Raw genomic sequence first — 26,146 nt, forward strand, 5'->3', positions numbered from 1 at the left:
TCACACCGGTAACATCTGGTTTTGCTTAAGTCCCTCCTGGACTTGGACCCCCTCGTTACGATCTCCTGTTCTCTGTCTACCGCCTTCTGCTCCTCCAGAAGCCACCAAAGCTGAGCTACGCCACCTGAGCTTGAAGCTGGATTCTCCCTCCTGAGAACCTCGTTCTGAGTATCGCCGCGGTGACCTCGTCCCATCTTGATAGTGCTCTTCCCCACTAGAAGAGCAGTCACCAAGGACTCGTACGAAGGGGGAAGCGACGCCAGCAAAACCAGCGCCCTGATCTTCTCCTCAACGTTCTCGCCAACGCTGAGAAGTCGGTGAGGATCTTCTGGAAGTGCTTGAGATGCTCCTGCACGCTTTGTCCCTTAGTCTATAGTTGGTAAAACTGCCTCCAGAGGAAAAGAGTGTTGGTGAGAGACTTCGCCATGTACAACTCTCGAGCTTCGACCACAGCACCGTCGAAAAGTCTCGCTCAGCACATGGATCACTACCTCATCCGCCAGGTACATGGATGGTACTCACCGCCTGCATCTGTAGCCGTTTTCAATCCCGCACCTCCATGGTGGTCGCTTCTCATCGCACAAGAGAGCATCGATCAACCCCTGTTGATGAGCACGCCTTCACCCTTGCCTGCCACAAGGAGAAATTGCTCTTACCATCGAACTTGTTGATCTCCATCTGATTGTTCCTGTTTTCTCCATCTTCAGTCTTGCTCACCACCACTGCAATCTGCTCCTTTACAATCTGGCTCTGATACCACTTGTTGGGTGGATGTCTGGCCAGGACACCACCTCCCAAGATCCTTTCAGTACCACGCGATGCAGCAGAAGAAAAAGAAACAAAACAAAAGGAAAAAACAATCAAAATACGTGGATCAGCCACAAAAGGGCTCGCCCCACGGGGCATGCAAACTCACTATGAAAAAAAAATTTTACAAGAGAGACCTTACCTTCAACCCTTGTACACCCAATTCTCTCTCATCTGAAGTTCCCTCACAAAAGCTCTCTCTCTCTTGGAAACCCCCCTGACCCTGAAGAGCCTGGCGACCGCTGTCCAGGAGCCTCCTGCTCCTTCTCTCACAGCGCTCTCGCCTCTCTCTCTCTTCTCGGATTCGTACGGCGCGAGAAACCAACCCTGCCTTCTCTGTTCGTCTCAGGTAAAGGGTTAAACAGAGCTTTTAAAAACCTGTTTAGAGAGGATTAGGAGTCCTAAACAAGCCAAATCAGCGTCCCAGACCGTCGGATCAAGACCGGAGCCACCTGGGCGTTGGATCGCGCTCCGATCCACGGAATAGTGCCGTGGACCACGAGAAATGCGTGGGAAATGCCCACGCGGTCCACAGGCCGCCCGTGGACCGCCCGGTCCACGGTGGATCGGCAAGGGGGCCAGCAGGCCATGGGCTTGCGGCCTGTGCCTGCGCGCGGGCCCGCCGCCCCGCTGGCCGCCGCCGCCTGGGCTGCGGGCCTGGTCGCGCGTCCCGTGCGGTCTTGGGTCACGCGTCCCGCGCGCCGCCCTCGGCCGCGCCGCGCCGCCCCCGCCGGTCGCCGGCGGTCCTCCGCCGCATCGATTCTCGTGGCGACTTCAAAAGCTCGTATCTCCTCCATCCGAGCTCCGTTTCGGGTGATCTTGGTCTCGTTGGACTCCTTTTTCGCCGCGAACCTCGTTGTGGCTCAATGTGGGCCTGAATATCAAGGCGTCAAATCCTAACATAAGTATATGCACAAAAGCAAAAAAAATTTGAAATAAGAGAAGAGAAAAAAAAATTAAGATGAAGCTAAAAAGATATATAAGTCCAAATACGGCGATATCCTTCAATCAAGATGTTTTCATAGATGAAAAGAGTGGATAGTCCTTTGCAAATCAAAAAAATAAATATTTGTCGATGAAGAAAGATTCTTTTGTTCTTCTCGAACAAAAATAAAACATAGAAGCATCAATAATTAGTTTCATGCTTTGCATGAGCTTGGTGAATATATTTTTTTCTCTAAGACATTTCACAAGATTGAAGATTAGATAGCCATTCCCTAACATTTAGATAAGATCTCAAAATTTTAAAAATTCTTAATGAATGGATATCTAATGAGAAGATGAGAGATAGATCCTGCATTACAATTATTACTGTAGTCAACGTTGCTTTGTTAGAAAATAGAAATAACAAAAGGATCTCAGTTTTGATTATTTGTTTCTGTTAATAAATCTATCAGTCAAAAAATTCTAATAATTACAGCGTCGGCTTGCTCGTAGCCTCGTACGTGAAAAACGCGACAACGAAGGGTGGCTTGATCAGCCTATTCCTGACCAGTGTATTTGGCCTATTGACTTCCTTTTCGGAAAGGAAGGCTGAGGGGAGAAGTAATACCCTTGCACAACGTCTGGTGCCGCGCGTACCGTCCCGCATCACACTATAAGTACACCCTCCAGGAATTCAGTCAAAGGCCATCAAGTATCGATCTACTCGTAATTTTCTTCTTCTTCCTCCTCCTCTTCTTCTTCTTCCAAGCTGTGCTTCTGGAAGGCATGGATGAGTCATTGCAATGCCTCGTCGAGAGGGTAAGAACGGGTTTTCTTTCCCTCCTCTACGTGCACGCCTTCTTGCCATCGTCTGCCTACGAGACTGCATGGGTAGCCATGATCCCCCATCCTGAACGCCGTCGTCGTCCAATGTTCCCAAACTGTTTAGTTGTGGGTGCTCCACAACCAGAACCATGCGGGTCATGGGAGACCTTGATCTCACCATAGACCACCTCACCGCCACTCTGGCCTGTTTATACGCTTAGACCTGGAACGTTGGTCCATAAATATAGATGAAGGTAACACTATGTCGCGTCGTCGTTCTTCATTCTTCAATGGTTCGGACTGACATTCATTGACAGAAAAAGTGCAAAATTGAAAAAGAAATATAGTCTAATTCCCACCCCTCCTCCACGTATACGGAGGTTCGCTCCTCAAAAGTAAATAATTAAAAAATAAAGATCTTCGAGTTGGATCAAATGTTATTGTTTCTATTTACTCTACATAATTCTATTAGCTGTGCTCCCATTTTATTATTCTCATAAGATGAAAAACTGTCACATCATTTCACTTTTCAGAATTTGAATTCTTGTCTACGGTGAATACAAAAATTACACGCCACACACTATATGTTGCGGCCAATCGCCTCGTCGCCGATCGCCGGGAAGCGTGCACCTGCAAAAAAAAGTCCGCACTGACCGGAGGCGGCTCCGGCGGGGACCCTCCGACGGTCAAGTCAGAGAGGTGACTGGGCAACAGTGAAATGCAGACAGAGAGCTCTGAGAAAGAGAGAGGGAGAGAGAGAGAGAGAGGAGCGAGCCTGCGTATGTGGGAGAGACGGGCGGATCGATCCCTTGCACTGTTGCCTTCCCCGGTATATATAGTGGAGCACGGTATGGCGCCATCATTAATGGCGCGGACAAGTGAGGAACTGTCAACTCACTGTAGACTGTCAGAGCCGCCGTGAAAATGTCATGTCGCCGTGTAGCCGTCTAATCACCAGGGTTGACCCGGCTCTCGACGGGACAATGCCCCTAGGTAACTGTGCCGCATGTCCGTGTCAGAGCTGACAACGTCTGGCGCGTACGGTGGTTGGTGGAGTCTGCCGACCCAAGGTCGGTGGCCAGCAGAGTGGCGTCGGACTCCTCCGTCGGTCGGCGAGCTTTATGTGGGTCGGCTACCGGACCTCTGGGTTTAGTCGGTCGGGAATGGACCGTGGAATGGCCGCAGTTAGCCGCTGATGGCGTCCGTCGGCCTGTCGCCCGACTTACGATCGGCCAGTCAGAGTCGTCCGTCGGGCCGTTGGTTAGTCGGTCGGGCTGCCAGCCGGTCGGGTCCTCCGATAGTCGGTCGGTCGATCGGGCCGCCAGCCGGTCGGGCCCTCCGATAGTCAGTCGTCGGTCGGGCCGCCAGCCGGTCGGGCCCTCCGATAGTCGGTCGGTCGGTCGGTGGTATCCCCCAACAGTTGCCCCCCCCTCCACTCCTAAGTCGGGTGGAGAGCTGGCCGATGCCTTCATTCGGGTAGCAAGACCGGGCGACTGGGAGTGGATTTGTCGCATGTGCAGATCCGACCGTACCGCCGACTGATCCGTTGTCTGACACCTCACGAATCCCAAGTGATCCGAACGTCTAGTCGATGCCAGAAGTCGGCCGGCGTCAGGTGTCAGATGCCACGTCTTGTCGTCGTCAATCGTCACGTCGGTGTCAGAAGATCGGGCGCCGGACGATACGGCGTCAGTCGATCGGATATTCGGCGTCGATCGTGGGTGAGGCGTCCCATCGGGAACGCGGACCGGCGCGGGCGGCCGACTGCGGAGCCAACCCCCGCGCGCCGCGTGTCATGGTAGTTGGCCGACGTCCGCTCCGGCATTTAATGAGGGCGGTGCGGGCGTCCCGGGACGAAGTGCGCCGAATCCTCAGCCAACCGCGGGCGCCACGCGTCGCGCATCTGGAGGTCTTTGGTCGGCGCGGAGCATCTCGGCCGTCGGTCGGCCCTATATATATAGGACCTCCCGGACCCAGGACCCACACTCGCCATTTGCTGGGGAAACTCTGTCCGGGCGATTTCTTGGTCGTCGCGGGCAGAGCTCTTCTCTACTTCCGGAGGGTCCATCGGGTTCGTGGTCCCCTCTTCTCCTTCCTCTTCCCTTTCTGCTCTTTTGGTTCCTGCATAATGACCAGGAAACCGACCCAAGGAGCTCGGTCGGGAACCCGACCGACGACTCCCGATCGCTCCGGAAGATGAGGCTTCCTCGCTTTCGGGGCCGAATGTCGATCAGCTTCGGGAGCACTATCGCATCCCGGAGCAGTTTTCGGCTCTCCGCTCCAGGGGCCGGCGGTCGGGTCAACAACCTCCGCTGGCGACCTGGCGCTATATGTCGAAGACCTTCGCGCGGGTCTTCGGCTCCCGATTTCGGAGTTCGTCCGGAATCTGCTTGATTACTACGGACTCTGTCCGCGCAGCTGGCGCCGAACTCTGTTCGTCTGATAATCTCCTTCGCGCTGTTGTGTCAGCTTTTGCCGACCAACCCTCGCGTTTCCCTCTTCCGGGTATTTTTTGTGCTCCGACCCACCCTAAGGCCCGAGGGTGGTGGCTCTTCAACCCCCGGAAGGGTCTTGCTTTCATAACCGTCTTCCATCGTCCATTCATGGATGGAAGAACCAGTTCTTTTTCATTTCTTCTTCTTCTTCTTGGGGCTTTCCTTCCCGCTGGGGTGTACCCCGAACTGAGGCCAACGACAACAGTCGGGTCGACGTGGACGACCGGGAGGACTTCCACCGACTCAAAGACATGTCGGTCCCGAAGCAGAGGGAGCTTGTTACCGAGCAAGCTCTCTATGATGCCGGCCTGAGTCTGGTCCCCCGAATAGGTATCGCCCGATCCCCCAGCTTTTCTTTTTGTTCGGCTTTAGGGTAGTTCTGGTCCGGCCTTTGACACTGGTCGGTTTTGCAGGGACACCGCCGAGGATGAGGCCGACCGATGCCGAGATTCGTCAGTTTGCCGCCGCGAGGAAGAGGCCAGCGTCGGGGGCTGGCCCTTCGCGCCCTTCCAAGAGACCAGCCCCAGTCCCGCCGACCGTGGAAGCGTCGGCGACCGAGGGGTCGGAGCTGATCATAGCCCTCGCGGCTCCGACTGTCCGAGTCGAGGAGAGGCCGACCGAGGAAGTGGCCGAAGGAGTGTCAGCGGCTTCGCCGCCGCGGGTGGACCGGATGTCGTTCGGGAAGCCGAACATCGTCCGGAGGCGTCCGCTGGCGCAACGGGGGGCGCCGGGTCGAACTCCAGCATCCCATCACTGCCAGCCCCATCGGTCGGGGCAGCTGATCGGGGGAAAGCCCCGATGGAGCCCTCGGAGGAGGAGAGATCAATGCCCCCCAGCGCATACTACCCTGAGGGTGCATCGGCCTTAGCCGACCACAACCTTGCGAGGAGGTTGTGCCAGGGGATCCTCCTCCCTACCGACGTGCAGTCGTTGCGGACTCGGCAGGTGACCGAGATGCTGTCGCGGTTCTACCCGACAATGGTGGAGGTAAGCTTCGCGTCACCTTTTTCCTTAGAAGAATTTTTGCTTGCCACATAATTCTGACGAAGCTTTTTTCCGTCGGCAGCTGATCTTCACCATGTCCGAGTTGGAGGCCGGATACCGAAGGTTCGGCGACGTTCGGGCAGCCTTTAAGGAAAGGTCGGCGGCGGCCGAGGCCGAAAGAGCGAGGGTGGTCGACCAACTGCAGGAGTCGGTCGACCGGGAGGCCAAGTTGACGGACGAGGTCTCCCGGCTTATGGCCGAACTAAAGTCGGCCAAGAAGGAGGCCAAGCACAAAGGTCGGGTCGTGCGTCGTCTTCGACGCGAACGGGACGGTGCCACCTCCGAACTCCAAGGGGAACGCGAGCAACTTCGGGCCAGCCTGGGGAAGCTCGCGGAAGCCGAAGAGGAGTTGTCCATCGCCCAGATCGACGCCGAAATTGCTAGGGCCGAGGCGGAGTTGGCGAGGGAGGAGCTGGCCCACACTGAGGGCGAGGCACGGTCGGCGAGGGAGTCGGCCGATCGTGCGGTTGAGGACTTCCGGGCCTCCGACCGGTACAAGGAGGAGATGCTCGAGTCGGGCTTCGCCTCCTACCAGGTCGGGTTCGAGGACGGTCGGGATGCCGTCCATGCCTTGTACCCGGAGGTGGACGTCAGCCGAGTCGTCCCGCTACTCGCCGAAGAGGAGGGAACCGAAGAGGAGGCCGACCAGCTGTCGGGAGGCGTCATCGCAGCGGAGGAAGCCGTCCCGGAGCAGGAGCCGACCGAAGGTCCCTTGCCGACTGAAGGACATCCTTCTGCCGTTGACCCAGCGCCGCTCACGGTCGAGACGCCGATCCTTCCCGATCCTCCGTCGGTCGAAGAGATCAACTAGGACGAATGATCGATCCAGCCGACCGTCTTCCTTTTGTTTCTTTTCGAAAATACATGTAATCGGGCTTCGGCACGACTTTGTAATTTCCTTCGATCAATGAATGAAATTGTCTTTTCTTGTGTCTTTTGTTTGAAATGTCTCTTATTGCTATAATGTTGAACCCTAGTTACCAACTTAGAGAAGTCGCCAACTCGGGTAAGTCGGTAGGACTTAACCGACTTGCACAGCTCCGAAGTAGCTTGTGTCCCGACTTTAGGTCGGCTTCCAATAGTTGAAGTCGCCGGTCGGGCGCATCTGTTAAGTCGGGAGCCGACCGAACCTGGTAAAGGTTCGGCAGCCGGACCTCCGTAGATGCACTTAGTCGATCATCGTCCGGCGTTGTGTCGGGGGCACGATAGTAAGTCGGGTCCCCATGCTCTTGCGTCGGGTTTCATGTCCTTTGACAGACGGTGGCAAGCCGAGTGTCGTTCAGCCGGCCGTAGGTCGGTCGGCGAGTAGTGGGTGCGACTAAGGTCGCGTCATGTGATAGACGGTGGTAAGCCGAATATCCCTCGACCGGCCGTAGCCTGGTCGGAAGTCGCGGCAATAGCCGCGTGGGCTTTTAGCCTTTCTTCGGTCGGGGCCCGATCGGCCAATCGGCCGATGGATTCTGTCCGAAAATTCAACCGTAGAAGGAGTATGAATTCCCGTCATCGTTGATGCATCGGTCCGTGTAAGGGGCCGATGTGTCGTCGGTGCCAGGTCCGCGTCGATGCGTCGGGGCTGAGCGCGATTAGTAGTCGAAGAGTTAGAACTCCGATTTTTCAAACTGAACTTGTATTCCGACGATTGAATTACAGAATTCACTGGTAATACTGCTTCAAGTTGTCGGCGTTCCAAGTCCGGGGAATGGGCTTCCCCTCAAGGGTCTCCAGCCGGTAGGCCCTCGGCCCGAAGGTGTCAGCAACCTTGTAGGGTCCTTCCCAGTTGGGAGTCAGCTTCCCTTGGTCCAAGGGTTTCGACACTTCTGCCTTCCTCAAGACTAGGTCGCCAGGCTTAAAGAGCTTTGGTCTGACCTTGGCGTTGTAATACCGGGCGACCCTCTGTCGGTATGAGGCCATTCGGATTTGAGCCTCATCTCGCAGTTCGGGGAGAAGGTCTAGGTCGGCCCTCCGGCTTTCGGAGTTGTCCGGCTCGCGGTACTGCTCGACCCTTGAAGATGGCAGGCCAATCTCGAGCGGGATCATAGCTTCTGTCCCGTAGGCCAAACTGAACGGCGACTCTCCGGTCGGGACGCGGGGGGTCGTTCGGTAAGTCCACAGGACGGAGCCCAGCTCGTCGACCCAGAGACCTTTGGCTTCGTTCAGTCGGGTCTTGAGTCCATGGAGCAGGGTTCGGTTCGTCACCTCAACCTCACCGTTGGACTGTGGGTGCCCGACTGAAGTTAGTCGATGACGGATGTGGAACCTGGCACAGAAGTCCTTGAAGTCTCGGTTGTCGAATTGCCGTCCGTTGTCGGTGATGATGGTGCGCAGCAATCCGAACCTGAAGATGATGGACTTTTGGATGAAGTCCTCCATCTTCCGCTCGGTGATCTGCGCCAAGGGCTCGGCCTCGACCCACTTCGTGAAGTAGTCGATGGCGACAACGATGAACTTCCTCTGGCCTGACGCCGGTGGGAAGGGGCCGAGAATATCGACTCCCCACTGAGCGAAGGGCCATGGAGCGACAATGGGAGTGATTTGGCTGGTCGGTTGGTGCTGAATATTGGCATACTTCTGGCATGGCTCACACTTTCGGACCAACTCTGCCGCATCCTTCCTCATGGTCGGCCAGTAGTAGCCCTGTCGCAAGACCTTGAAGGCTAAGGACTTGCCCCCCAAGTGATTCCCACAAATTCCTTCATGAACCTCTCGGAGGGCGTAGTCAGCGTCGGTCGGTCCCAAGCACCTGAGCAGAGGGAGGGAAAACGACCTCTTGTAGAGTCGGCCGTCCATGATCACATATTGCGACGCCGACCATCGGAGTCGCTTGGCCTCCGCGGGATCTTCGGGACTGGTCCCGTCGGACAGGTACCGGACGATCGGGTCCATCCAACTTGGTTCAGACGTTAGCTGCTGTACTTCTTCGACCCGATCGATGCTCGGCTGTTGGAGGTTTTCGACAAACGTCCGACCCAAAGAATCATAGGCCGACTTTGCCAATCTGGAGAGAGCATCGGCACGGGCGTTCTCCGTCCTGGGGATGTGGGAGATCTCGAAATGCTCGAGGCGGGCCACGAGATCCTTTACCTTCTGAAGATACTTGATCATGGTCGGATCTCGCGCCTCGAAGTCGCCCTTGACCTGCCCCACGATCAGCTGAGAGTCGGAGAATGCCCGAAGGCTGTCGACGCCCAGTTCCTTCGCCATCCTCAAGCTCGCGAGGAGTGCCTCGTATTCGGCTTGATTGTTGGAGGCCTTGAAGTCGAACCGGAGGGCGTATTCGGTGACTACCCCATCCGAATTCGTGAGCAGGAGCCCGGCCCCGCTTCCGTGAGCGTTGGAGGCTCCGTCGATGTGAAGTACCCAGGTGGAGATCGGGTCTGGCTCAGAGACCGAATCTCGTCCCGGGCCTTCAGCTCCCGACCTTCAGTCGGTCGTCGGGCATTCAGCGATGAAGTCGGCCAAGACCTGAGCCTTCAAGGCAGGCCTCGGTCGGTACTGAATGTCAAACTCGCTAAGCTTCATCGCCCACTTAGCGAGTCGTCCGGATGTGTCGGGTCGGCGCAGTACGGCCCTCAGGGGCTGGTTGGTGAGTACCACGATGGCGTGGGCCTGGAAGTATGGTCGGAGCCGTTGCGCGGAGACGGTCAGGGCGAAAACCATCTTTTCCGTCTCCGAGTATCTGGCTTCGACGCCGTGGAGCACTTTGCTGGTGTAGTAGATGGGCTGATGGGTTCGGCACTCGTTTTCCCAAACGAGCACCGAACTGATCGCCTCAGAAGATGTGGCCAAGTAGAGATACAAGGTCTCCCCGACCTGCGGCTTTACGAGCAGCGACGGGGAAGCCAGGTACCTTTTCAGGTCTTCAAAGGCCTGTTCGCACTCATCCGACCAAGAGAAACCGTTCGCCTGGCGCAGGGTCTTGAAGAACGGGAGGCACTTTTCAGCTGATCGGGAAATGAATCGGCTAAGAGCGACAATTCTTCCGTTCAGCTGTTGGACCTCCTTCTTGGTGTTCGGATGACGCATGTCGAGGATCGCCTTTATCTTCTCAGGGTTGGCCTCGATCCCTCTCTGAGAAACGAGGAATCCGAGGAACTTCTCCGAGGTCACTCCGAAGGCGCATTTGGTCGGGTTGAGCTTCATTCGGTGTCGTCGAAGGGTGCGGAAGGTCTCCTCGAGATCCTGAACATGGTCCGAGATCTGCGTGCTCTTTACCAGCATGTCGTCCACGTACACCTCCATGTTACGCCCGATCTGGTCTTTGAAGACCTTATTGACGAGTCGCTGGTAGGTGGCGCCGGCATTCTTCAATCCAAAGGGCATCACCCGATAACAGTAGAGGCCCTTGGGGGTCACGAACGCGGTGTGCTCCTCATCTTCAGGCGCCATCCGGATCTGATTGTACCCGGCGAAGGCGTCCATGAAGCTGAGCAGTCGAAATCCGGACGTCGCATCCACCAGCTGGTCGATCTTCGGGAGTGGAAAGCTATCCTTCGGGCATGCTCGTTTGAGGTCGGTATAGTCGATGCAGATCCTCCATTTCCCGTTGGCTTTCTTGACCATGACGACATTGGCGAGCCAATCGGGATACGTGGATTCCCGAATGAAGCCTGCTTCGAGTAGCTTGTCCACTTCTTCGTCAATGGCCTTCTGCCTTTCTGGGGTGAAGGACCTTTTCTTCTGCCTCACCGGCTTCATTGTCGGGTCGATGTTGAGTCGGTGAGTAATTGTTTCTGGAGGGATGCCCGACATATCTGCTGCCGACCATGCGAATATGTCGGCGTTGACCGTCAGCAGTTCCGCCAGTCGGTGACGTTCAGTGTCGGGCAATTGAGACCCGATCCAAACTTTTCTGTCGGGATTTTCTCCTATCGGGATCGCCTCGAGCTGCTCGGCCGGCGAACCCCGCTCTTCCTCCTCCCGTTGATCCAGCTTGTCGATTGTCAGGGGATCCTTTGTCTCGTCGCTTTGGATGGAGATTTGGAAGCATCGTCGGGCGAGCTGTTGATCTCCGCGCATCTCTCCGACTCCGTTTTTGGTCGGGAATCGAACAAGGAGATGGTATGTCGAGACGATCGCCCTGAGGGCGTTCAATCCGGGTCGCCCGAGTATGGCGTTGTAGGCCGAAGGAACTTGGACGACCGCAAAAATGAGGGAGACTGTTCTTTGCCGTGGTTCGGTACCGACCGTCACGGGCAGGGTGATTTCTCCTTCTGTCGTGACGGTGTCTCCGGCAAAGCCGATCAAGGGTGTGGAGACCCTACTAAGTCGATCAGTCGGTAGTCGCATTCGGGAGAAGGTCGAGTAAAACAAAACATTTGTCGAACTTCCATTATCAACAAAAATTCATTTTACATCATAATTGGCTATTGTCGCCGACACAACAACAGCGTCGTCGTGGGGAGTCTGGACGCCCCGAACGTCGTCTTCTGAGAAGGTAATCACGTCGTCCGGGCGCGGCTTTTTCGTCGGCTCCCCCCCTGTAGACGTCCCCGATCCCAGTCGCTTGGAGATCATGTTGATGACTCCAGCCATCGGCTGGTTAGTCGGAGCCTCTTCAGTCGGCTGGGGGCGTCGATCGGCAGCCGGTCGGGTCGGTGGACCCTTTCGAAATTTGCCGAGATACCCCCGGCGGATGAGATTTTCAATCTCATCCTTCAACTGGATGCATCGCTCGGTGTCGTGGCCGTGGCTTCGATGGAACCGGCAGTACTTCCGATGGTCGAGGCCCTTTGCCTTCAGAGGCGGAGGCCGTCGCAGGTATTCTTCCCCTTCGATCTCCATCAAGATCTGCGCACGGGGAGCGGAGAGAGGAGTGTAGGAGTCATACCTGGGACGCACCGGCCTCGGAGTCTGTCGGCGGGGTGATTTTTGGATCTGTCGGGGTGGAGAAAGCCGACTATTGGCCGGGGGCCTGCTTGGTTTGGCGGGCTCCCGACCCTTTCTTCGCTTCTTCTTCGGACCCCTGGGCTCGACCAAGCGTCGGTCGGACGCACCTTCGTCCGCGCGCATATACTTGTATGCGCGCTCCAGTAGCTCGGCGTATGTTCGGGGGAGGGTCTTGTCCAAAGAATAAGTAAATCGGGACGACCTCAGGCCCCGCTTCATGGCTGAAACCGCCATGTCTTCGTTGAGGTCCCGGACCTCGAGCGTGGCCGCGTTGAATCGCGCCACGAAGTGTCGGAGCGTCTCGTTTTCCCCCTGCTTGAGGGAGAAAAGGCTATCCGACGTTCGCGGCGGCTTTCGGCTGGTGCTGAAATGGGCCACGAACGAGTGCTCGAGCTGCGCGAAGGAATGGATACTGCCCGATCGAAGACCGGAGTACCAAGCCCTGGCAGCCTTGCGAAGTGTGGCGGGGAAGCCGATGCAAAAAAGAGCGTCGGTTGCCCCTTGAATCGTCATGAGAGCTTTATAGCTCTCGAGGTGGTCGATTGGGTCGGTGGAGCCGTCGTATGGCTCCACGTTCGGCATTTTGAACCGACTGGGAATCGGCTCATCGAGGACCAGTCGAGAGAGAGGCTGGGCGGTCTGGAAGTCGACGTCGTTCGAAGACTTCTGGCCGTCCATCTGCAGTTGGGCGAGTCGGCGGTCGATCTCCTCGAACCGTCGCTCGTAGTCGTCCACTCGTCGATGCTGGGAGACCCCAGGGGTGGAGCCTCCGGAGGATTCTGAAAGAGAGGCCGACGGTGTGCGCGGCCGCTTTTCCTTCCTCGCCCGTTCCAACGGGGAAGGAGAGGGCCGCTGGGACCGTCGGTCGTCGCGCCGTGGTCGCCCCTCCCCCTCTCCGTGGGAGCGCTGTTGGGAGCGCTCGCATGGAGGCGACAGGGGTCGGCGCGGCCGTCGGCGGCTGCTCCTGGAGGGCATGGGTCGGGCCGCCGGTTGCTGCTGGAGGCTTTTGACTGCGTCGGTCAGTACGGTCATCTGCCGTACGATGGCCGCGATCTGGGCCTCCGTGGTCACTGCAGGGCGCGGAGAGCTAGGCTCCGCCGCCGGTGGTGGCGGGGAGGCTTCTTCCCAGCGGGAAGAGCGCCTGGCCGACCCAGTGACTCTCGATCGTTGAGCTCTTGTCTTTGTCATGCTGCTCTCCCTACCTGGCGCGCCAATCTGTTGCGGCCAATCGCCTCGTCGCCCGATCGCCGGGAAGCGTGCACCTGCAAAAGGAAGTCCGCACTGACCGGAGGCGGCTCCGGCGGGGACCCTCCGACGGTCAAGTCAGAGAGGTGACTGGGCAACAGTGAAATGCAGACAGAGAGCTCTGAGAAAGAGAGAGGGAGAGAGAGAGAGAGGAGCGAGCCTGCGTATGTGGGAGAGACGGGCGGATCGATCCCTTGCACTGTTGCCTTCCCCGGTATATATAGTGGAGCATGGTATGGCGCCATCATTAATGGCGCGGACAAGTGAGGAACTGTCAACTCACTGTAGACTGTCAGAGCCGCCGTGAAAATGTCATGTCGCCGTGTAGCCGTCTAATCACCAGGGTTGACCCGGCTCTCGGCGGGACAATGCCCCTAGGTAACTGTGCCGCATGTCCGTGTCAGAGCTGACAACGTCTGGCGGCCGTACGGTGGTTGGTGGAGTCTGCCGACCCAAGGTCGGTGGCCAGCAGAGTGGCGTCGGACTCCTCCGTCGGTCGGCGAGCTTTATGTGGGTCGGCTACCGGACCTCTGGGTTTAGTCAGTCGGGAATGGACCGTGGAATGGCCGCAGTTAGCCGCTGATGGCGTCCGTCGGCCTGTCGCCCGACTTACGATCGGCCAGTCAGAGTCGTCCGTCGGGCCGTTGGTTAGTCGGTCGGGCTGCCAGCCGGTCGGGTCCTCCGATAGTCGGTCGGTCGGTCGGGCCGCCAGCCGGTCGGGCCCTCCGATAGTTAGTCGGTCGGTCGGGCCGCCAGCCGGTCGGGCCCTCCGATAGTCGGTCGGTCGGTCGGTGGGTATCCCCCAACAATATATATATATATATAAAACAGCCGGTCCCTATATTTATCGGGCTACAATCGCATGGACTGGGAATTTAACACTCAATCCAAGTTTCAAATTTTTCTTTAATTCTCTATTCCTAACATCTGTATATACATATGTCTTAGTGATGTGCTACGGTACATTTTTATTATTTTTTATGAAAAAAGTGGGAAAGATCCTCACCATTAATTAATGGTTAGCATAATTTTTTTTAGTAGATTAAGAAACCAATAGCCATATATATTTTTTTATTTTTTTCAAAAATATCTACTCCCAATCATTGTCCGTTGTTGGCCGCTCGTCTTGCCGTCACCGCCTGCCTCAGCCTCGTCTGACCCCGCTGTTCCCTTCCTCCATCTTAAACTCATCACTCCTCCTCTCCTCCTCTATTGTCAACCTTCCCCTTTCTCTCCTCCTTTGTCTTCAACCCACTCCTCTATTTTCAATCCGACCTTCTTCTTCTCCTCCTCCATATTTAACCTATCTCTCATGCTCTAATTATCTTTCATCTTCAATCTATCCTTCCTCCTCCATCTTCAACCTGTCCCTTCTCCTCCATCTTCAACCCACCCTTTAACTCTCCTCCTCCTTTATTATCTGTGCGCAACCCGGCATTCTAACTCCACCATCGGTGCCTCAACATTCCTCCTCTTCCAAATTCCACAATAAGAGCCTAGAAATTGGTTCGAAGGGAAGAAGATTGTTCAAAAAGAATCCCTTAACTTTGACAAAATTATGCTTCTTCACCATTCACCTCACAATAAAAATAATCCTAAATTACAAAAAAATTATCATATAAGCCATGCGTACGACTCTCTACAAATAGTTATCAGTGGATTAATCTCGATCATTCATGTTGGATCAATGGCCAGAATTTTGACTTAGTAAAAGGTAATTTTACTTTTTACAGTACCATAGAAAAGCCTATCTTAATATGTATGCAGTTATAAACAACTGCATATACCCATACATAAGTACTGTGTGAGGAGATGGTATAACCATGTGCATGGACAGTAGAGCCATATGCAGGAACCAGTAAAAGTCGTGCAATATATGCGTATATATGTTTAAGTCCCTCTAAATTAAGGTTCTAAATTAGAACATTTGTTCTACTTCTGAGTTGCACTTGGAGGACTTTAGAACAGTTCTCTGATGTGATCACAGTAATTTATTTAATTTATTTCTAAGCTCTGTGCATTTTATGCTAAAGCCTTGACGTTTGTTTTCCAACTTTTCCCCCCAAAAAAAGCAGGATTAAAGTTTCTTCGTGCAAACACGGAGAAGCTGCTTACGAAACACCATGGTGGCATCCCCCGATGGTTTGCCGTCGTATTCCCGGGCATGCTTGAGCTGGCAGAGGACAAAGGCTTGAAGGTGTTTCCTCAGGGCTACACAAGAGCCGTGGAAGATGTCTTCAATGAAAGGGAGAAAATTTTCAAAACGTAGCGATCTTTCTTTCAACATTTTTTTTTTCTTCTTTATATATATTGCTTCATTCAAATTTACCAGCTCAAACGGGTATTCTCCATTCCTGATACCTGCCTACTTCGTCCGCAGGGAAGAAACATCCTGTGGTGGTCACCATCTCCCACTTCCACTGTACCTCGAGGCCTTGCCGGCAATCTACCAAGGGAAGCATGAAGATATTCTTAAACATAAGAGAGAAGATGGGTCGCTATTCCATTCCCCGTCCGCAACTGCTTGTGCTTTCATGATCACTGGAGATAGAGAATGCAAGCAGTATTTGGAAGCCATGCTTCAAAGATGCAGGCGTGGAGGTGAGTTTTAAAACGGCAATAGATACGAAAATGCGTATACTTTTTCTCTGAATGGAAGAGGGTGACTGGGTACGGTTTGGTACGTGGCGCAGTTCCTCCCACATATCCCGTGGACCAAGACCTTATAAAGCTGTGTGTAGTGGACCATTTGATGCGACTAGGATGTGGTGAACATTTCACCAACGAAATACAGATGTGATGGATCACCATTATTGGTAAGCTTACAATTTTAATTAGCCTCTTCCTGCTTGAAGATTTTTTAATTGTTCGGTCACCTTACGTATCAACCTCGCCTCCTTTTTTTTTTTTTTCCGTCTTTGAATTTCATCAACATGTCACAATCTTACAGTGGAGAGGGAAAAGGCTTGTTTATAGTTTTAATTTATATACTATTTTTCTTAGATACTATATTATATATGTTGGGTATAAAATAACCCCAGCCGAAGTTCGTAAGAGGCCAATTGTAACATCCCGGCCCCAATTGGGCGCAGAATCAAGCCCAAAACCCAAACCCATATATATATAAAAAAAAGAAACAGAACGGGAAGAAGACTCCCGATGGGAGTATTCTTCTTCGGTGAATCTCGGATGGAAAGGGAATCCTAGGACCATCGGAGCCCTAGGGATCTCTATAAATAAGCCTCTCCCTCTCTCAAGAACCTCCACCGGCGATCTTCAAGCTTAATTCCTCCCCTTTTCTCCATGGAAGCAGCGGCAGTCTCTTCTCATGTTCATCGAAAATTGAAGGTCGAAGAGGTCACCGGAGCTCAGGTAAGGCTCCAAACTTTCTTCCTCTCCCTCTTTTCTTTCTTCCCATGGTTTTAGACCCTCACCGGCCATCGGGATCGTCAGAAAATCCATGAATAAGGTGAACCCCTGTTTTGCTCTGTTTCGGCCGGACCCTTTCCTCTCTTTTTCAGCCACCGGCGCCGCCGGTTGCGGCGTCTCATCCCCGAGACCGGACCCTCATCTCTCTAACCCTCTTCCCTGAAGGTCTTGGCCACCGGTGACCGGCCAATGATCGAAAAATAAAAAGAATAGGGACGGGTCCCCTATTTTTTTCGAAAACTCTTCTCCCGCTGGTCAAGCCTTGCCGTCGGTGATTTCTTTACTCTCTGTTGTCGGCCGTCGCTGTCGGATCTCCGACCATGCTGCCACCTTCGTCGGAGCCAAGCCATTCTTTGGTCTTCCCCTGTTTCGGCCCAAGGGAGGCTGCGGGAAGAAAAGGAAAAAGAAAGAAGAAAAAGAAAAGAAGAAGGAAAAGAAAAAGAAAAAGAAAAGAAAAGAAAAAGAGAAAGAGAAAAAGAAAAATAGAAAAAAAAAAGAGAGAATTCTCTCTCTCTCCTTTCTCTTCCTCTTTCCTCTCTCCTCTCTCTATCTTCTCTCTTCAATTTTTCTCTCTAGATTCTCTCTCTAGATCTTTTTCTCTCTTTTTATGGATTTTATCTCTCTAAGGTCTTTCTACTCTCCCTTTGATTGCATCACAGACCCTAAGATAAATTTGAAATAAAAATATGATGATTTGAGATTGCTCCAAAATTCATGCATTTGATCTGGTCCTAGTCCGATCCTATTCGAAATTTGTAACACTTGATTCATATTGAGTCACCTTGATAGGATCTCTGATGATCTCGACCATGATTGCCTCATCTGAAGGATACGAAGATTTCTCTCTCCACTTTCTTTCTCTACTTTCTCTCTCTAGAATTTTCTCTCTCTTCATGGATTTTTTTTCTCTAGAAGTCTTATGGATCAGTGGAGGATCCAGATACTTAGATAAATCCTAATTTTAATTAATCCTATGAGAAGTCCTCGATTTGTGTTATTAGGATCGATTATCGGTAATTTCTCTATATGTGATTTTTATATTGATCAGGGTCATGAAGAGATGATTGTCTGCATATGATATCGAGTGAAATATTTTGTTAAAAAATTTATAAATCAAAGAAGAACATTGATTTCTGTACTTGGATCTGTCATCGGTAAAGATAAGAATCCCTGTACATGATCACTATTGTATATATGCTATTTTACTGTTGGTCTTGCATCATTGGTTTTGCATCGTCGGATTTGAGATTGATGAATTTATTATACCTGAGATACTGTTATTTGATTTTGAGCATGAGTATGTTATGTCAATATATATGTATCAGAGATTGATGGCATGATTATATGTATATGATATATTTGAATTGATCATAATGCAAGTCGAATTTGATTTGATGAAATCAATACATAATGATTAAATGAAAAGAAAGAGATATATGGTATGGACTAGTCTTGTCATGTGGAACAGCTCGTCAGGAGCTTATGCTTGGGACAGCCTCCATTGGCTTACAGGTGGATTAGCCGGCCAGGAGCTCATGCTTGGGACAGCCCGCCAGGAGCTTATGCCTGGGACAGCCTCTCACGGATTTTCGTACGTGGGACAGCCGGCCAGGAGCTCATCTTGGGACAGTCTTGAAAGGCTTTTTAAGTGGATTCGATCCAGATGATGACTGAGGTATAGATTTGGTTAGTCCAAAGTCAGAAAGAAAATGTTAAAAATTATGTGATTATGAAAGGAGAAATGAAAGATGAGACATGAAATAATTGTTGAATAAAAATGTTTCACCTGTTAACATATGATGATGCATCTATTTTAATAAGACAGAAAATTTATGGATATTTGCATTATTCTGGATATTGAACATCGGATTTTATATTTTATTATTTATCTTTATTTTTAGATTATATTATTATATCAGTGTGATATGAAAATTTTTACTGGGCTGTAAAGCTCACACCTCTTCATCTTTCTGTTTCTTCTCAAAGTTACAGGACGTTCATGATTGGCTATGGCTTAGATTTATGGGTGAGCAGATGGATAGATAGAGTGTCATAGTACCTGATCAGAGGATTGAAAAAATTTAAATTGTAATTATGCAATATTTTATGAATTATTGTTGAAATTAATTTTTATGGATGTTAAGATTGTAATGATTTATTTTGGCCTTGCATATTCTTTAGGGCTTGCTCTAAGGAGTGTGCGGCCATTACGTATCCGACCCGGATGTTGGGTTCGGAGTGTGACAGAATGGTATCAGCGCTTAGGTTTAAGATCACCAGAGATTATAAAGAGATATTAAAACTTTATGTAAGATCAGTAGGATGTGACAGAGTGGCATTTGAGCTTAGAGCTTATGTTACGTTTATTTGGAGACAATGATACAAGTGATTAGAATATGGCAGAATAGTACTAGAGCCTAAGTTTAAGGTCATTAGGGATTGTCATATAAGTGATATCAAAACTTTGAGATTATAATCAATAGAGTATGATAGATAATATCAGAGTTTAAGGTTATAATCATTAAGGATGTAATAGAATGATATTACAATTTAGGTTATGATCATTAGAGAATATGATTTAAGTGGTATTTAAGCTAAGATTATAATTATTTGAAATTATGACTTTAGTGATATTTAAACTTAGATTATGATCATAAGGAACATGATAGATATAAAAGAGAAGATTCAATATTTAGATTTCGAATCAATAGATATTAAGATGAAATTTATGTATAAGTGACATATGATATCTATAATAGAATTGACGAGTTATATCTTAGATTTCAACTAGTAAGGTTGACCTAAGTATGAAAAGAGTTGACCTTGGAATGAAGTGGGAGGTATTGATATATAATGTTGAGTATACTCGATGATTTTGAAATGCTAAACTTATATGGAAGGAAATTATGATAATTTTTCTGATTTTGATGTTAATTATCCGAGCATTACAAATTTTAAATTTATCAGAAGAAAGTTAGGATATGGTCTAAAAAGAAATTACATCATATGAGAGAGAAATATTTTTGAACACTGAACTTATAAGAGGTCATATATGAAACTCAATCTTAGATGAAAAATATACTTGAATTTTATTATGAGAATATGAGATACACATCTTGGTGAAATCTTTGGTTACTCAAAATATCATATTCTGAATATGATTCCTTGATCTTTTAAGTTGCATTGAATCTCAAGTCAAAAGTTTATTTTTCTAAGTGGATCAAAAGTATTTTGATATTGTTATTAATTTAAAGAAAAAAATTTATTTTGTCAGAGTATGATATACAGGTTATGATGAAATCTTTAATAATTCATATTACTATCTTTGGATTAGATTTTTTTTAAATTTTTCTTGTGATTGTTGAAGATGGTGAAGTGTATTAATTATTTAAGTCAAAGTTTAAATTTTTTTTAAATTGAACTAAGATATCTTGCTAGTGTTAAATTTTGAATGACTTATACAAGGGACAAGATTTTTGTATGGATTTATTGATTAATATTAAGGGTTGTGATGAAGGGAGCTCTATAAGAAATAATCAAGTTGATTCTACTTAAGGATGTTGGCTTAAGTTCTTTTAGTTTGTCACGTTAGAATTAATTCTTTTAAAAATGAAGATTGATTTAGAAATTATCTAAATGATTGTAAGATAAATCTAAGGTTAACTCCAATCGATTCTAGACATGTTGGATTCTTGAAGAGTGATAAAACTTATGCAATGATTTTAAATATAGAAAGTGGATCAAGATTTAATTTTTATATGCTATACCCAAAGGTAGTAAAGATAAAGAAACTTAAAATTTTATCGTAAGTCTTATATAAAATTTGAAGGTTGGATCTATCCCGGATTGATCTAACATATAAGGATATTTTTATCTTTGATAGACTTATATAATTTGATAAATTAAGATCAGAGTGCGCAGCAAAAGCGTGGTGGATTAAATTGATTAGAAATATTAATCTTTTAAATCAAAAGATATTATGATGAAATACATTAGTTGTAAATAAGGAAGAATTTTATTGATAATGAAAGGATGCTATAAATTTTGATCTAATCTGATCATAGCCGGATAATTTTTGTCAGTAGGTTGCTTCATTGTAGATAATACCAAGAAATTCTAGATGTCTCAAGTTTATTAACAGCTTGATAGTTCTGATATTAGTTCAAACTTAGGATGTCCTGACATAAATCTCATATTTTTTTTAAATTTAATATTGTTACTTGGACTGATATAGAAGATTGAGGTTTTCTTAAGATGAGAGTCTACATATAAAATTTGTTGGAAGGTCAAGAGAAGAAAGAAATCGATGGTTGTGAAGAGTGCCTGATGTTTGATCTTTATTTATTTTTTTTTCTATCAAGGGTAGTCTGAGATAATTATGAATTTCGAGTGAAATGTATTAGACAAATAACGGTGGTATATTAATATAAGTCCAAAATGTTACAGTTCTTCAAAAAGTTGAGAAATCAATAAGAAGGGATGAGTTTGAAATTTCAAATAATTTTTGTTATAACAAGATCATGAGAAATAAATAATATATATATTATATTATCGTAAGCTTGTGAATGACATGAAGAATGTATACTTTGAAATAGATATCTCGAACGACATAACTTAATTTTGAGGATGAAATTATTTGAAGGAAGGAAGAATGTAACATCTCGGCCCCAATTGGGCCCAGAATCAAGCCCAAAACCCAAACCCATATATATATATAAAAAAAGAAACAGAACGGAAAGAAGACTCCTGATGGGAGGCTTCTTCTCTGGTGAATCTCGGATGGAAAGGAAATCCTAGGACCATCGGAGCCCTAGGGATCTCTATAAATAAGCCTCTCCCTCTCTCAAGAACCTCCACCGGCGATCTTCAAGCTTAATTCCTCCCCTTTTCTCCGTGGAAGCAGCGGCAGCCTCTTCTCATGTTCATCAAAAATTGAAGGTCGAAGAGGTCACCGGAGCTCAGGTAGGGCTCCAAACTTTCTTCCTCTCCCTCTTTTCTTTCTTCCCATGGCTTTAGACCCTCACCGGCCATCGGGATCGTCAGAAAATCCATGAACAAGGTGAACCCCTATTTTGCTCTGTTTCGGTCGGACCCTTTCCTCTCTTTTTCGTCTACCGGTGCCGCCGGTTGCGGCGTCTCATCCTCGAGACGGGACCCTCATCTCTCTAACCCTCTTTCCTGAAGGTCTTGGCCGCCGGTGACCGACCAATGATCGAAAAATAAAAAGAATAGGGATGGGTCCCCTTTTTTTTCGAAAACTCTTCTCCCGCTGGTCAAGCCTTGCCGCCGATGATTTCTTTGCTCTCTGTTGTCGGCCGTCGCTGTCGGATCTACGACCATGCTACCACCTTCATCGGAGCCAAGCCATTCTCTGGTCTTCCCCTGTTTCGGCCCAAGGGAGGCTGTGGGAAGAAAAGGAAAAAGAAAGAAGAAGAAAGAAGAAAAAGAAAAGAAGAAGGAAAAGAAAAAGAAGAAGAAAAGAAAAGAAAAAGAGAAAAAGAAAAATAGAAAAAAAAGAAAGAGAGAATTTTTTCTCTCTCCTCTCTCTCCTTTCTCTTCCTCTTTCCTCTCTCCTCTCTCTATCTTCTCTCTCTAATTTCTCTCTCTAGATTCTCTGTCTAGACCTTTTTCTTTTTCTTTATGGATTTTATCTCTCTAAGATCTTTCTATTCTCTCTTTGATTGCATCACAGATCCTAAGATAAATTTGAAATAAAAATATGATTATTTAAGATTGCTCCAAAATTCATACGGTAGATCTGATCCTAGTCCGATGCTATTCAAAATTTGTAACACTTGATTCATATTGAGTCATCCTGATAGGACCTCTGATGATCTCGACCATGATTGCCTCATCTGAAGGATATGAAGATTTCTCTCTCTACTTTCTCTCTCTAGAATTTTTTCTCTCTTCATGGATTTTCTTTGTTTAGAAGTCTTATGGATCAGTGGAGGATCCAGATACTTAGATAAATCCTAATTTTGATTAATCCTAAGAGAGGTCCTCGATTTGTATTATTAGGATGATTATCGGTAATTTCTCTATATGTGATTTTTATATTGATCAGGGTCATGAAGAGATGATTGTCTATATATGATATTGAGTGAAATATTTTGTTAAAAAATTCATAAATCAAAGAAGAACATTGATTTCTGTACTTGGATCAGTCATCGGTAAAGGTAAGAATCCCTGTACATGATCACTATTGTATATATGCTATTTTACTGTTGGTCTTGCATCATTGGTTTTGCATCGTCGGATTTGAGATTGATGACCACGACCCCAGGAAGCGCAACCCTAACAAGTTCTGCCTCTATCATCGTGACCACGACCACGACACGGAGGAGTGTATTCAGCTTCGAGATGAGATCGAGGAGCTCATCAGACGGGATCGACTCAACAGATTCATCCTACGCCGGTCTAAAGGTAGAGAAGATCGATCGAGGGCCCTACCACAACCAGAGCTGTCAAGGAGGGAAGAACAGCCTGAAGATCGGCCTCCAATCGAGATCATCAACATCATCTCTGGAGGACCCCGGTGGGGAGCAGCCAGTGGATCGGTCGGACCATCCAAGTGGCAGAGGACTGAAGAATCTATAACCTTTACTGAAAAAGATGCTCAGGAGATTCAATTCCTCCATAATGATGCGGTCGTAGTTTCTTTAAATATTGCCGACTATGATATACGCCGCATTCTTGTTGATAGTAGAAGCTCGATCGATATTTTATTTTACAATGCATTCTCAAAAATATCCATTCTGGATGATCGATTAGGGCCAATAAGCTCCCCATTGGTAGGGTTCACTGACGATGCTGTGCCAGTGAAAGGAGTAATAACTTTGACCGTAGTTGCAGGTCGGTGTCCGAAACAATCTAGAGCGCAAGTGGATTTTTTGGTAGTAAGGGCATCGTCTGCCTACAATGCAATACTCGGTCGACTTGGACTCAACGCCCTCCGAGCTGTGGTATCGACCTACCATTTGAAATTGAAATTTTCTACAAGCCAAGGGGTCAGAGAGGTCAGAGGAGATCAAGTCCTGGCAAGAAACTGCTATAACATAGCCTTACAAAGAAATGGTCAGTCTGACCCCTGTCTGGTTGATGGATTAGACACCCGCGATGACCTTGCTGAAGAACGGGGTGAGCCAATTGAAGATCTTGTTTTAATTCCTTTGAACAATGGCAATGAAGAGCACATGGTAAAGATCGGCTCCAACCTAGGAGAAGAGGTACAGACACAGCTCATCAATTTTCTACAAAAGAATGTGGATGTTTTCGCTTGGGTTCTGACGGACATGCGGGAGATTGATGCGGAAGTCATGGAACACCGTCTAGCTGTTGATCCCAAACATCGACTGATGAAGGAAAAAATCCGAGGTCATGCGTCGGAAAGGTAGAAGGCAATAGCTGAGGAAGTTGATAAACTCCTGAAAGTCGGATTCATCAGAGAAGTCAACTATCCGAACTGGGTCTCCAATGTGGTTCTCGTCAAGAAGTCGAACGGCAAGTGGAGGATGTGTATAGACTTCAAAAAGCTGAACAAAGCCTGCCCGAAGGACAGTTATTCTCTGTCCAAAATTGACCAATTAGTGGATGCAATCTCGGGCCACGAGCTTCTCACTTTCATGGATGCATTCTCCGGCTACAATCAAATCAGGATGGCACCAGAGGATGAAGAAAAGACTACTTTTATCACTGACCGTGGTCTTTTCTGTTATAGGATCATGCCTTTTGGCCTCAAAAATACAGGGACGACCTATCAACGGCTGGTGTACAAGATCTTCAAAGAGCAGATCGGCTGCAACATGGAGGTCTACGTGGATGACATGCTTGTAAAAAGCAAATCCTCAATGAACCACACCGCCGACTTTAAGAAGACCTTCAGCGCCCTCCGAAAATACAAGAGGAAGCTGAACCCAACCAAGTGCGCTTTTGGAGTAACCTCAGAAAAATTCTTGGGCTTTATGGTATCGGGGTGCGGGATCAAAGCAAATTCGAAAAAGATTCGTGCCATCTAGAAAATGACCGTCCCGAAGTCAATAAAGGAAGTTCAGCGCCTTACTGGGAGAGTAGCAGCTCTGAATCGCTTCGTCTCAAGGTCAGCCGAACGGTGCCTACCTTTCTTTCAGACTCTCAAACAGCCGAAGAACTTCTGTTGGACCACTGAATGTCCGCAAGTGTTTGAAGAATTGAAGAACTACCTCGGCTCACCTCCACTATTGGCAAAGCCCGAACCTGGAAAGGAGTTGTTCTTGTACCTGGCGGTCTCCCCTGTGGCTTTCGTAGCAGTTCTGGTTAAGGAAGAAGCAAAAATTCAACGGTCGATCTATAACATAAGTTGAGTATTGAGAGACACCGAAATCAGGTACACTAAGTTAGAAAAACTAACTTACGTCCTGTTGATTGCAGCCCGAAGGCTCCGACCTTACTTTCAAGGGCACATAATAACACTGCTCACCGACCAGCTGATCAAGGCAGTTCTGCATCGAGCGGATGCTTCCGGAAGGATAGCGAAATGGACGGTCGAGCTCATGAAATTCGACATCAACTATCAACCTCGACCGACGATAAAAGCCTAGATATTAGCAGACTTCATAGTGGAATGCACTATCCCGGAAGAAGCCGAACTTGAACGAGGTGAAGCTGACAACCCAGGGCTCCAGCCGAACTCTCCTGAGGAAAGAACAGATCTCCCTGATGATTTTTGGGCCCTCTACGTGGATGGTTCCTCCAACATGTCAGACGCGGGCGCTGGCCTGATCTTGATCAATCCGGAAGGAATTATCGTGGAGTACGCACTGCGCTTCAAATTTTGTGCGATAAATAATGGAGCAGAATATGAAGCTCTGATTGCAAGACTGAAGATCGCTAAAGAATTAGACGTAGGTCGGCTCCAAGTCTACAGTGACTCCCAATTGGTGGTGGGACAAGTCAGCGAAAACTATGAAGCTCGGGAGAACAGTATGGTCAAGTATCTCGAAAAGGTAAAAGAGATCATCTCTGCCTTTGGCAGCTTTGACGTCAAGCATATTCCAAGAGCAGAAAATATCAGGGCCGATCTTCTCTCCAAGTTGGCTACACTGGCTCCGGCTGAACTACCCAAGGAAGTCCTCTTCGAAGTTATGAAATGTCCAAGTACGGAAGAACCGCAGCTTATAATGGAGATTAGCCATGAACCCAGCTGGATTGACCCACTGGTTGCATACCTCAAAGACGGAGTTCTTCCTCATGATGCAAAAGAAGCTCGAAAGCTTAGAAATCAGGCCTCCCGATATATTCTTTATGAGGGCAAGCTATACAAGAGGTCGTACTCTCTGCCCTTCTTGAAATATCTCCGGTCTTCTGAAGCCGACTTTGCCTTGTGAGAGGTACATGAAGGAGTCTGCAGAAGTCACCTGGGGGCCAGATCTTTATCCCACAAACTGCTCCGACAAGGTTATTACTGGCCTACAATGTACCACGACTCCATTGAATATGTCAGAAAGTGTGAT

At 48.8% G+C, this 26,146-nt stretch overlaps 1 pseudogene; it reads left to right on the forward strand.

The window, feature by feature from the left end:
* The window catches only part of LOC105032914 (S-linalool synthase-like), a 54,540-nt pseudogene that overhangs the window by 7,003 nt on the left and 21,391 nt on the right, over positions 1–26,146 (forward strand).

This window comes from Elaeis guineensis, chromosome 2 (assembly GCF_000442705.2).
Source record: "Elaeis guineensis isolate ETL-2024a chromosome 2, EG11, whole genome shotgun sequence".
In the NCBI taxonomy this organism is placed as follows: domain Eukaryota; kingdom Viridiplantae; phylum Streptophyta; class Magnoliopsida; order Arecales; family Arecaceae; genus Elaeis; species Elaeis guineensis.